This window comes from Lampetra planeri, chromosome 34, assembly GCF_965212315.1.
Source record: "Lampetra planeri chromosome 34, kcLamPlan1.2.h2, whole genome shotgun sequence".
NCBI classification, from domain to species: Eukaryota; Metazoa; Chordata; class Hyperoartia; order Petromyzontiformes; family Petromyzontidae; genus Lampetra; species Lampetra planeri.
The window spans coordinates 5,262,010-5,275,890 of record NC_136140.1 but is presented as its reverse complement, the minus strand read 5'-3'; the positions used below and the strand labels follow the sequence as shown (position 1 = coordinate 5,275,890).

The 13,881-nt window shown below is 44.0% G+C and overlaps 1 protein-coding gene across 2 annotated transcripts in view; it reads left to right on the top strand.

Annotated features, from left to right (window-relative positions):
- The first annotated feature begins 13,215 nt into the window (after nt 1–13,215).
- Nucleotides 13,216–13,881, top strand: part of LOC144730057 (semaphorin-3A-like) — an 84,461-nt gene continuing 83,795 nt past the window's right edge. The window contains exon 1 of one of the 2 annotated variants that reach the window (XM_078610578.1): nt 13,216–13,307. The gene's annotated coding sequence lies outside the window, so the exon portion shown is untranslated. The other variant, XM_078610575.1, reaches the window with a different exon arrangement.

Below are 13,881 nucleotides of genomic sequence, written 5' to 3'. Positions count from 1 at the left end.
TTGGGTTTTATGCTCAAAAATTCGGTCCGGGCGTCTTGAGAAAAGCCACTTGCATGCTGTGTGGGCTGCAACAATGGAAAGGGAGGGGAGTGTGGGGGGGGGAGGATTAGGAGGGAGTGCTCTGCTCGTGCGCTTGAAATTCAATAACCGTGGACGGTGGGTTCTCATTTGCCACGAGGCCATGCCACCCCCCCGCACGTCCCCTGTTCAAACACCCCCCCCCCCCACTCGCCTTCTTTTAATCAGGACAATCACTGCGATTGTTATCACGCTCAGCGGATCGAGTGGCCTGATGAAATTCGTGACTTTAATGCGACGGTTTTATGCTCAGGCCAGTGAAGGGCGACGCGAGTCGCCGTTTTTTTTGGGACCATTGTTGGCGCGTCGGTCGGTAAACCTTGTCAGGCACCTTAACCCCCCACCACTTCGCTGTCTATTTTTTAAAGCGTTGAAGCAAAACAAGCGAGGGTCGTTACCTCACAGCACAATAATGGCTTCTTTATTGAATCAAAATAAAAATGCAAATTTGTGAAGATTTTAAGTAACATAATAAAAACGCAAATGATATGCCCTCTGCCAAAATATTAGTCCCTCCGCCTAGAAAAATAAAAACAAAAAGTATCCCACCAGCCACATGGCCTTCTGGGAATGCATAATTTCACAAGCATTGGTTTAGCACAAGCAAATGGGAGCTTAGATATCATACTGCAGCTTAAGTGAAATGCGGTTTGGATCGCGCATTTGTATTTATGCTATCATAATAATTAGACCCTTTTTCCCAAGAGAGTCCTGCATTAATGTTTGGCCATTTCCATTTACGAGAAGAAATCGGAATGCTCGGACAAAACTCGAGGTGGTAAACACCCACGGCTCCACACGAAGAGATTCAAGCATCCGTTGTTGGACTGCCATCTGCCTACCGCCTCACAGCTCAAATCTACCCGGAGCTGTCATTCCCAGGTGGTCTCTCATCCAAGCACAAACGAGGCTCAACCACGCTGGGCCTCTGAGATCTGATGAGATGCGGTGTATTAAGGGGTGCCGCGGTGCATAAGAGTGCGCAAGAGCGAGAGAAGTGCCATTGCAGATCGCGAGCACGACCGCGTGAGCATTAGCTACTATAATCACCCAGAAATGTCTGTCCGTCCCGCGCGTGACGGCACTCCACATGAGTCCCTCCCCGCCCGCGTGACGTCACTCCACATGAGGCCCAGCCCCCCCCCCTCATTAATATTCATGAGCGGGTGACGTCACTCCATATTCCGCACCCCTCCACAATAACCATGAGGGGGTGACGTCACTCCACATGGGACAACCCCCCCCCCCCCCAATAATCGTGAGCTGTCTTCTTGGTTCTTTCGGTAAAGTCACGTAGAAGGGAAATAATAAAATAATAAAAATAAAACATAATAAAATAAAATGGATTTTATTTTATAAAAATGGATTTATAAAATGGATTTTATTTTATGTTTTATTTTATTATGTTTTATTTTTAAATACCGAAAGAACCAAGAAGATGAATCCCTGCAGTCACGAAAGCTTTAAATCGAAATTTAAAATCGTGAGCTGGACAATTTTTCTATTGACTTAAAGCTTTCGTGACTGCAGGAATTCTTTCGAACATGAATTTTTCTATCGAATATTCCAGATTTACCGCAAAATACACTCGTCTGTCGACGGACAAAAACAAAAAATCTACTTCATTTATTAATTGCCATTCCCCACGAGACAGCCGAAAGTCCATTGTCGTGTCGCAGCAGCAGCATTCGTCACCCCCGAAACTCCGCGCTGCTCCCGTCCCTCGCACCCGCCCGCCTCCTCCTCTCGCCGCGCAGAAGTGCGAATTAATAATGCAAAGGGCTTGCTGGTGGGTGGGACCCCATGGCGGCGTCAATAATTGCCTCGCATTGAACTGCGAAGCGGCGGTGGCGGTTTGACCTCGTAAGCAAGCGGTGGGGCAACTGCATCTGCCGCGCGCGCTGGCCTCGAAACGTGGAGACGCACGCACAGTTGAGTGTCTTGCGGAGCGCGACATTTGCGCTGCGAACAAAACGGCTACTCGACTCGGTTCATATTCTTGGGTTTTTTCGGTAAAGTCACGTAGGTAAAAAATTAAAATTAAAATTAATAAAGTAAAATAAAAATAAAATAAAAATCACGACGTTTCAGAGGCAACACAAGCTTCCGTCTTCAGGTGGAACCGTCACAGCACGCTTGCTGTATCAAGTAAATGAGAGATTCCAAGAGATACTACCCCGTATATATACTGGTTGAGGGGGGTGGATGTACCAGGACAGGCCCCCTTTTAATTATTATGGTAAGGTGCGGCTAGTCTACATATTTTACTTTTATTAATTTTTATTTTTTACCTACGTGACTTTACCGAAAAATCCTAAGAATATGAATCCTTGCAGTCACGAAAGCTTCAAATCTAGACTCCTTGCACGAGACGCCGAATCCATTCGGAAATCTCCCAGAGCCGTGAGTTGTCGCCCCGTGTATCAGAGAACGGCTGCAAAGGAGATTCTTTTTTTTCTGTCTCATAGTACTTATCCAACAAAAATGTTTTTTCAAGTGAATTTCTTTCATCGATTATATTGTAGGAGTTGTACTTTTCAGCACGCTATTGTGATACTGTCTCATAACAGTTAAACTGATAATTATAATTTTGAGAGGTAGATTTAGCCAACTTACGTATAAAACCAAATGTATTATTTTGATTTGAAGCTTTCGTGACTGCAGGGATTCATATTATTGGTTCTTTCGGTAAAGTTACATAGAAGGGAAATAATGAAATAAAATAAATATAAAACAATCAAAATTCTCACGACGTTTCGACTGCAACACAAGCAATCATCATCAGGTGTGAAATCCACAGCAAGAAAATTTGAAAAACGTGGATTTCACACCCGATGACGATTACTTGTGTTGCAGTCGAAACATCGTGAGAATTTTTTTTGTTTTTTATTAATATTATTTTATTATTTCCCTTCTACGTGACTTTACCGAAAGAACCAAGAATACAAATGCATTATGTTTTTTTTGTGGGCCTTCGTGGCAAGTCTGAGACCATCAAGTTATTCAGGATCAAGTATAATTTTTTTGCGTTAGATCGCGTAAATGAAAATGTCTCGTAAACCCACCTCCACCCGACAGTGAACAAAACGTGCCATTCTATTACTACTTCAGCACACCCATACCCACAACATGTGCAACTTGAGTATGACGTTTCGCTGGTGATTACAACCACCATTGTAAAGTCAGTTTAATCACAGCATTGAAGCCACGATCTCAGCGGTGCTGACTCAGCGGTCTGGCCTCTGAGCCACTGGATCACCTTCTATGACTCATTTTTATTGTACCTTACAGAATTACAGATAAACATAGGTTACTAGGTGAACCCAGTGAACCCACCCATGGTGTATGGGGTTTTCTCGTTATCTGGTTTCCTCCTACAGCAAGCAAGCAAATTATATATAACATGGTGAGAATATGCTGAGATCATCCTCTCTTTCAAGGCAGACTTGCGTCATGAAAGCAACAGCGCGAGTAAAAAAAACATTTGGAGCAGCATTTTAAGTAAATATTTTCAAGAGAAAGAGAGATGTTCCAAAGCAACAATTTAAACCGAGAAGAAATGGACAAACATCCGAATGTAGGAGGAGTTTGAGAGTTTTGAGAGCAGGTGAGGCTTTTGTTAATAAAATAAATGACAAAAAAAATTAGGTCGGTAGGAGACCATGGAGTTCAGAAGTCATTTTGTCAACGGAGACCTGAAGTTTAAGCACATACGGTACAGCAACACCACAAACGCATTCCCACGTGTAATCAAAAACTAAAAGTGTAATCAAAATAAAACATCCCATGACATTATTAAAAATAAATATTATAAAACTAAAACAAGAACACACGCGTAACAATGCGTTGGCATTTGTGCTCTCCGAAGGGTACGTTGGACCATTGGTTTGAGATAAGCGTGTTGTGAATGTGAGCATGTGTTTGTGCAGGAGCTCATAATAATACGAGTGGCTGCTTTCACGGACAAGGTGATGACAACCACGCCACGTCGCGTGTCTGAAAGCAGAAAAATAAGAAACGTAGTCATCGCCTTTTATTTCCTCATCACTGCATCTGCTCTAGCGGTCCTTACCATCGAATACATTCTTGATTCAGGCAAAACAAATTTGGATTTCTCATGCGACTGAAGTCAACGAAAACTTTCCTCAATGAATATTATTATTATGGTGGCCTGTTATCCAGCACTGTGGAGGCAGGGACGGTTGGTGGGTCTCACACAAATGCTGGGAAACGTGTTTCCCATGGGCATCGAGGAGATGCCATATCCTGCCTCGCCAGGAGAAGGCGGTACAGAAAGTGGACTAATATCCATCTGTTTCCATCTGTACGGTAGAGTGTTGCCCGCCCCCTCCCCCTCGTGCAAGGCGAAGGTTTTCTCCCACACTCGCATGAACACTCATCGTTAATTGTCTGAAAACATCTTAAAATAAAAATCCAAACCGTTTCCCATCTCTCCACCCTCTGCCTTTCACAACCGGTTTGGCCTATGTTGACGGTGTGTAAGTGCGTCACAGCGTGATGTATCGGGCTCTCACATAGTCTCGATAAAATACGTATTTTAAAAAGCTCAATGTAGAACCCTCGTAAGAAAAAGAGCCGTATGACTCAGTGTGGCCTCCCTGGATAAATAAACAACGTAAAGAAATACAATTAATGCAGAACATCAACATTGTGATGTGACAAACAAAAAAGCCGCACTCATGAAAATAAGCATCGCATCGGTTTGATAACGGGTAGTTTATTTTACCCAGTATGACATATATGTATAACGATGAAGAGTGTCAGTCCAAGGAGGGAACGTGGCGAGGGAGAAAACGTGTGTGTAAGACGATCTATTCAAGTTGAGGTTTTTTTCTTCCCATGACATATTTGTAAGCGAATAGGTCCCAGCCGTTCCATTAAAGGCTTTAAAGTGCGTTGCGTGCAAGGGACCAAAACGTGAGTAAAGAATAACCTCCTCATGACTCAGACACCTCCCAGGCTTGCTCCACAGCCCAGGGTCAGAGTCTCTCCGAGCCTCATGTCATTTGAATTGGTCACAGCCCGTATTGAAAACGGCAAGTGTTTCAAATCACACGGTGCCTCGGTAGTCGTAGTTTTGCCACCTGTCCTGGGGTTTCTTTCCCAGGATCGTCTACTTTTCGAGGTTAGCTGCCCTGGGAAAATCTGTAAATCTTCCACCCCAAAAATTTGCACCGTTAAAAGTCACGGTTTTTCGTCAGTTACTTGAAGTTAATGTGGGATGTTCGTCTTCCCACGATATGTCCCCGGTGTTTTTGTACTCACCGTGTGTCTCAAAGAACACGTTTCCCAGTTAAATCAAAGGCGCTTAAAACGACGTCGTAAAGTGTAATTGGCCTCTGTGTAAGGAGAGGTTCCACGATTATAAAGTGAATTCACAGTGCTGGCTGTGGAAATCATCGACACGAGACCGAGTGGTTCGCCACGTGTGGTTTATTTGTTTGTTTTTGTTGCCCGGCGGAGTACGGTTAAGGGAAATTCATCAGCAACGACGCAATTCATTTACTTGCGTTAGCCGTGCCTTATAGTGTAGCTCACAGCTTTGCGTCCATATACAGTGAGTCCATAGATCGTAACACATTTGGAATAACATTTCAAAGAAATCGTTTCAAGAGGACGACTTGTTCCAAAACAACGGTGATACTAAGTAGACGCATAATGCAAAAAAAAACCTACCCTTATTTAAACAGCAATTGGCCAAGCATCCAATTGTAGCAAGACCTTTTCGAAAACTGACTAGAGAGCTGGTGAGGATTTTATTCACAACATTTCTCTCGGTGAGCCATGCCCTTTCTCAAAGACGTCAGCGATCATTGCCTTCCATTGAGCTCTGTCCACGGTGACACCCAAGAACGTTGCATTAAACACTCCTTCCCCCCAGTTGTATGCAATTGTTCACATTGCTCATCTAGTGAATTCACTGTCTTCCCCGGATTCTTGTACATCCGATTGTCCCAAACAAACATTTTCTATTAAGTTCCTTGTTTGCTCATGATATGTCCAATAAATATAACCTGCCTTTCTCGCGGTAACATACATGAAAATAATCTATTATACAAGTCAACATCTGCACGTCACATTAATATGCACAACGTTACACTATACCGCTGTGCACGTATCGTCATGGTGAGCAATGGTTTATCCACTGCTGGATGAAGGCTTTCCCAGGCCGACGTAATGCCTCACGGTCCTGCAATGGCACGATCCATCTCCTGTGCACGAAGCGACGTCATCGCTCTCGCTATCTCTGCGCAGGTCAACGTCTCCAATTCAGCTGTCATTCCATCGCCAGGCTCGTCCATGGGCAGCTATCTAAAACTAACTCAACAGTTTGTTTTCATCTTCTTGGTTCTTTCGGTAAAGTCACGTAGTAGGGAAATAATAAAATAATAAAAATACAACATAATAAAATAATTCTCACGTCTGAATGAACGCTGTCTGTTCTTCACCTGAGGACGGCTGCTTGCGTTGTGGCCGAAACGTAGTGATAATTATGTTATTATGTTTTATTTTTATTATTTTATTATTTCCCTTCTACGTGACTTTACCGAAAGAACCAAGAAGATGAATCCCTGCAGTCACGGAAGCTTTAAATCGAAATTATTTTATTATGTTTTATTTTTATTATATTATTATTTCCCTTCTACGTGACTTTACCGAAAGAACCAAGAAGATGAATCCTTGCAGTCACGAAAGCTTTAAATCGAAAGTTAGTTTTTAGTTTTTATTTTATCAAGCAAGTCCCGCTGAGCTATGTAGCGCATTTTTCAGAAGCGAGCTGGCCACAAATGATAGCTCAACGAAGTTGGCTTATCGCGTGGAAATGTATAAGACCCATATAGTCTAAACGCACGTTTCTAATTGTGCAGTGAGAAACCGGAGGACCCGGAGAAAAATCCACGTGACGACGGGGAGAGAGATATGCAAACTGCAAATTTTCAAGCCGTCAGGGTCGGGATCGAACCCACCACTTCCTGTATACCCGGCGAGGTAGTTAACATCTCGCCACCATAGCGAGATGTCCTGCACAAGTCCACTTAATTTTCTTTACAATCAATATTATGTCTCCGATTGGCTTAAGTTCACTGATCCACGTGTTCCTATGTCTCTGTCTCTCGGTGTATTTTCCAAGCATTCACCATCTCAGTGACTCTTTATGCCCTTTTAAACTCTTGATCCATTTGTCTTGGCTGTGTCTGTGTTACATTTTCCCCGTACATTATTATAGAGTGTGTGTCCGTGAAGCGTTTTGCATGATAAAATACGTATGTAAGCAGACGTTTGAACTATATGGATGAAATCTGGGCAAAATATGTGTTACATATGAATGTTAGATATTTTATAAGCTGAAAGACTCTAGAGATTCTTCAACAGCGTGCAACAGAAGCATTGACAACAATCAACATCGAACACCCGAGACCCTCTAAATCTTTGCTGAGATGTGAGTCGCCAAGCAGCAGCAAGAACATGTGGTATGTTAGACATTTAGAGGGACGAGACTCACCGTGCTAACATCCTCATACGACCAAGTGTACAGTTTCATTGACCTAGCTGAAACGGCTGATAAATCATTACTCTTTAATCGAAGATGATACCATCTTTAATTCAATTATTATAACGACAACAAGAATCGCACTGCTCGTAAGTAATGGTTGGCGAAAAAAATTTGACCTTTTCAATTCGCTTCAAACAAACGGCGCCGTAGTTCCGTGTCCGTTTACCCAAACGGACATCACGTTTCATTCTAAAGGAACAAACATGTTGCCCGTTTTAATTCCATTCGACAGAGATTTGGATGGGAGGATAGCGATGGCACTAATCTGCCATAAGATGGCTTAGAGCCCATGCAGCGCATCTTCTCTAATGGGCCGCGCAGAATGCGTTTCTGCGGTAACCTTGTTAGGCACGGATTTTTAAGGGTAATGCACTTGGATGCACACATGCTACTCGGGGCACTTAGCAGATTCATTTAGTGTTGACAAATCCATTCATAATACATATGCGGCTGGGTGGGTGGTGGTGGGGGGGGCGAATCTATACAGAAGCGAACGCAATGGAAATGTTGGTGTGCGGGTTTACTTTTTTTCCGCCCCTCTTGATGCCGCCGGAGGGAAGGGCACGCACACACAAAGCCCGCGTGTAACACTCCCATGCGTCAAGGGGCCAACGTCAAGGTTAGCTACAAACTCACGTCCGTGGCAGAGAGGAATCCGCAGACTCACTGCTGATCACCGACAGTAGCAGCTCACCTTCTGTTTTTTTTCCTTCCCCGAAGCGAATTAGATGTGATTTTCAAAGTGGAATGAACTTAAACACGTCGCCGCAGACAGCCAGATAAACGTTGTATTCAGATTATACATTTTGTGGCTTGGCTTTCCAACACCACCCGGTGTGCTGTACTAGTGACGAATTGGCCACGTTCTGTTTACGTGACAACCCTTACTCGTTGTCTGTGTCGGGTGGTGGCGGGTTTAACGACACATTTATATATTTACCCGATCTAACCCCCCAAAAAACCTGTACTATGAATGATATTGGTCGCGAAAGCCTGCTACGTGTTAAACTATATTAATGTCGAGTACCAAAGTCGCATATCTGACTCGCCGGGGGAATGCGGGGGGGGGGGGCTGACGTGTCTATATATCGGCGGACATACGATGTGGTCGGACGCGTGAACGTCTGTGTTACTAAATAACAGTGGCACCAAATTTCGATTTAAAGCTTTCGTGACTGCAGGGATTCATCTTCTTGGTTCTTTCGGTAAAGTCACGTAGAAGGGAAGTAATAAAATAATAAAAATAAAACATAATAAAACATAATGTTGTTTTATTATGTTTTATTTTTATTATTTAAAAGAATAAAAATAAAACATAATAAAACATAATGTTGTTTTATTATGTTTTATTTTTATTATTTTTTTACTTCCCTTCTACGTGACTTTACCGAAAGAACCAAGAAGATGAACAGTGGCACCGCCACGCGTGCGTGCGTGTGTAGCAAGTGGGTCGCTGGGCAGCAAGGAGGGCGAACCGCTTCAACCGTCGCGCGCTGCTGCACCGGACATTGGCCGCAGTGAATGTGCGCGAGATTTAGGACGCGTTATTGGGTGCGGAAAAGGTCTGATTTGTGAACATTTATCGCAAATTGCAGCGCACGCCCTGGGCGGTTAATTAAGTCCGGGCGGTATTTATATATAGCGGGCAGATAAGCGACGTTGTGTTGCGTTACCTATCAACGATTTATATATATTTACACAATTTAGCAGAGCACTTGGTTTTGCTTGACATCGTCACGTGCTATCCACTAAAGCACGCGCTACCTTGATTCACTTTTTAGAAAGAAGGAAAAAACAACGACAGACTTACAGTGTTGTGATGATATCTAAATCCCACAGTGGCACTTAAATGAAATGGAGCGTATTGCTTAACCTTGACCCCTTTCCCTTCACGAGCTTTGTTCTCTTGACGACCGCGTGTCTTGTCTAATTTGTTTCCTCGCAGATGTTTTTTTTTTCCGAAGCCACCAACGGATGGTTTTTAACCCAGCCAGAAGAAAAAAAACCTTAAAAAACCCCACGTGACTCATCCGCGCGACAGACAGAACCGCCGTTTTCACGGATGCTCATCAAGTGATGCACGCCCATCGCACACGACGGAGATGAATGTGTCCCAAGTCAACGTGTGCAGGCATTCGCCGTGGGTTTAGCGCAGAGGGCAGGCTTGAGCAACATTCGTAATTCAGTGCAATAAATAAAATCATGTCCTGTGATATTCCCTTGCAGAAGGATTATGATGCAATTTGCATCATTCATCGAAGTGTGCTTTGGTAATTTTTTTGCAATGTATTTTGAGAAAATATATGAAATTCTTAACAAATATAGAACATTAAATTTTATTGTTTTATATTTTTATCTTTTTATTGTTTCCCTTCTACGTGACTTTACCGAAAGAACCAAGAATATTACATGTTTTTGTATATATATTGTAATACAAAAATAACAAAAACGTAAGGCTCATTGTCAAACCAACTGCTGGATGGAGGCCTCTCACTACGCCGTGTTGTTGGTCTTGTTGGATCACACTTCACAAGACAGGACAGCGCATGATGGTGAAGGAAAAACCCAGGGCCGCTTTAGATATCACTTGCCACTGATGTTAGCCGTGTTCTAGAACAAGACTCAGGTCGCTAGGTTCACAGCAGGATGCCACAACCACTTTACATGTATATATATATCGTTACTGTACAGCCCTTTTTGCTAATCCACTGACTGATTGAGGGCCATCCCCACACCGTGTGAGTCACGGGATTATTTGACCATACTTCACCACGCTGGTCAGCGCGAGTTAGTAAAGGTGGGGAGCGAGAGACAGAGCACCACAATAACATGATGGTCACCCATCCGTGCGATATCCTGGCTCAAACCTGCTTAGCTTCCGAGCAGAGATCCGTTGAGATCGGGAGCATTGCGAGTGATTTGTTCAAACGCGATGCAGCGATCTAGAACAACTGGAACAATATACTTGTGCATGTAGATCGCACACTACGGCATCAGTCGAGTGGATGCCCAGTTTGTATTACACGCGTGTGATGATTGGAGTGCAGGGAGAAGTCCTTGCTTGCTCTAGGGAAATCGCACGTTTGCCTACACACAGAGGAGTGCAAACACCGCGGTGAAATTAAGCCAAAGCTATGGTTAGAAAGTACTTTGGGCAAAATGGCCCACAGTGACACGTGCCTCACGTATTATTGGATTGTTTTGATGAGAAGTTCACACGTCAACGACTGGATTAAGCAGCGAGGACAAAACCAAACACAGAAACATAATCTCAATGTTCATGATATATTTAGATTTAAAGCTTTCGTGACTGTAGGGATTCATCTTCTTGGTTCTTTCGGTAAAGTCACGTAGAAGGGAAATAATGAAATAATAAAAATAAAGCATAATAAAATAATTCTCACGACGTTTCGGCCACAACGCAAGCAGCCGTCCTCAGGTGAAGAATGAATGACCGTCCTCATCTGAGGACGGCTGCTTGCGTTGTGGCCGAAACGTCGTGAGAATTATTTTATTATGTTTTATTTTTATTATTTTATTATTTCCCTTCTACGTGACTTTACCGAAAGAACCAACAAGATGAGTCCATGATATAATTTGGGATTGGTGGCACACGCCTGCAATTCAGTGCTTTGCAGTTCAAGGGTTGGTGGACCACATATAATGTGTGAATACTTAAACATTCTGGGTTGGCCAGGAGATTCCAGTACACCAATTGGGATTGTAAACCCATCTGTGCGCGATAACCTCACGTGTGTTTTTTCTATAGGTAATCTGGTTTCCTCGTGCACACGCAACATATTAATAAAAATAATAATTGCCCGAATATCGCAATATAAGACTCTCCTGCAAAAAAATATTCCTCATTCTGTAACTCAGTGAAGCTTTGTTGGATAAATGAATAATGTAAATTTCCTCAAGGCCACTAGATCCCATAGGATACATATTTAACAGACTCCTACAAAAGCCAAATTGAAGCAGTGAAGGGCTCTTCCTGACCAGAGGAGATTATGAAGCTGAGTGATGTTAAATGACTGAGCCATCGTGAGCGAAGATTAGATTCCCCTTGTTTTGCGGGAGGACTCACATACATCTCTTCCCGATAAAGAACGTCATCATCACAGGCACGAGTTAGACACGTTTTTTGTTCGCGTCCACATTCTATGCCATCCTTTATTCCTCTTTTCAAGCTAATTGCTCCGACCACTTTTGGTTTATTGCGGCGGTTGAAAAAAAACATGCCGTCGTGTTGCGCCGGCTCCCAACATAATCGGAGGCTTTGTGGAGTGGTAGTGCCAGTCTCCTGGTGAAACTTCCCACAGCCGCTGTGTTTTTGCTAATGAAATAAGAACAAGCTGAGGAGCACGGCATGCCAAAACGGCGAGTTTTGGCAGTGAGTATTTTACCTTAATTAGTAAAAAAAAAACAGAAAGGAAAGAGCGCCGAGCTTCAAGGGACGCATCGGAGTGAAGAGGAAACATCATTTAACAGAAACATACGTTTCTCCGTGAATAAGGATGTTTGAAATGGCTCGTTTTGTTTTATTAGTTTAAATAATGTTTGTGGAGAAATATGAAGCAAAAGGGAACGTGGAGGAGTGAGCCAAAGCATTTGGAGGCATTCATCGACGAGTGGACTGAGAATAAATTATTTTTGCATGTGGACATCAGACAGCTGGATGGATGGTCTCGCGTGCCCGCTGTTCACCATAGAGCCATTTTGCATATGTTTGACAATGCCATTCCCACAACCAGGATATTACACAGAGCATGCTCTATGTTGTAAAGTGGACGTAGATCCTGAAAGAATGAGGTTATTTTGTGGGCTAACTTAAATGAAACTTGTAAAAAAAAAAATCGGGACTAAGTTACAAAAATAGACTGTAGAGTTATCTAAGGTTATCCAGTTCACCCTTGTAAAAAAAAACGAAAGGTCACCAAACTAATAATGTGGTTAAAACAAGGACATGTTTCATAAATGTTGCACAAACAACTAGCAGCGGCGTACATGCCAGATGATTATTTGGCAGTAGGAAAACACTTTAGGCCAAAGCCCTGCTCCTCAACAGGAAGAGGACAGAGAGATCGACCGACTCAAGAAAAAAAAAGAACTCGTGAAAATTTAGGGTGAACAACTTTCAATCGGCAAATTAGCAAATTTTCCATTCAAGTGGGCCCTTCATTCCAAACCCCGTAAATGCACTCATGTTGCGTGTCTACCAACGCCTCCGGGCCCCGATTACACACGCGGTATCCGCGTGTCTGATACCCGCTAATGACCAGATTACACACGGCTGATGTGGACGAGGCAACCCCCACCCCGCTCTGCTGCCATCTGCTCACGCCGCTCATCCCATCAGGAGCTCTCCATCCTCAAGAGTCGACCCGACATCACCGCCTCCTTGCCCAAAGGGCCCCCCCCCCCGCCCGCCCAGCCCAGTCTGCCATAGCGGCAGGCACTTGCTGCTAATGCTGCTGCTGCTGCGGGGAGGGTGTACGTCGGAGAAGTGCTGTGCGGGCTTGGTTGGCTGGGGTTCGGGTGGGGAGGTCGGGGCAGGGAGGAGTGGGGTGGTGGTGGTGGTGTGTGGGATGTGGCAGACGCTGTGGGGTGGAGCTGCTCTCCCTTCTCTCCGAGCCTCGCAACTTGACTTCTGGTACAGTAGGAGCGCTGCCCATACACACACACGCGCACGCGCGCGCGCGCGAGGGGTATCTGTCGTCTCGTGCGTAGGGATTCGCCGGTGAGCCGGGGTAGGTGCGAGACGGTGTTCCGTGCGCGCCCCTTTTGTCACTCGCGACTCGCGGTGGTGCTGCCCGAATTTTTGAGAACCCTGCTTCGGGAGTTTCTTCGAAGAGCGAGTCAAGGTAAGAGGGCTGTCGGCCTCTTCACTCTGTGATAGAATAAAATCGAGAGTTACCTTGCTTGCCTGCCTGAGTGCCTGCTGGAATTATTTCAATTTAACGGTGGACGAAGGATGTGGAACACACGCGCAGACGTGCTAAGCGGGCTGTTTCGTGGGAAATACTGTTTTAAGAAATATGTAGACACGCGTATGTATGAATAAAGGTATGTCATGTCTCTTGTGAATGCTTTACAATCTACGTTATAATGGAATGTGAATATGGCCCTTCGGTGATGTTGATAAAAACAGCTATTCCCATTCATTACGAGTGGCTTAAGGGGAATTTTAAATGTGTGTGTTTTCAGCTTTTCAGAAATGTATATTT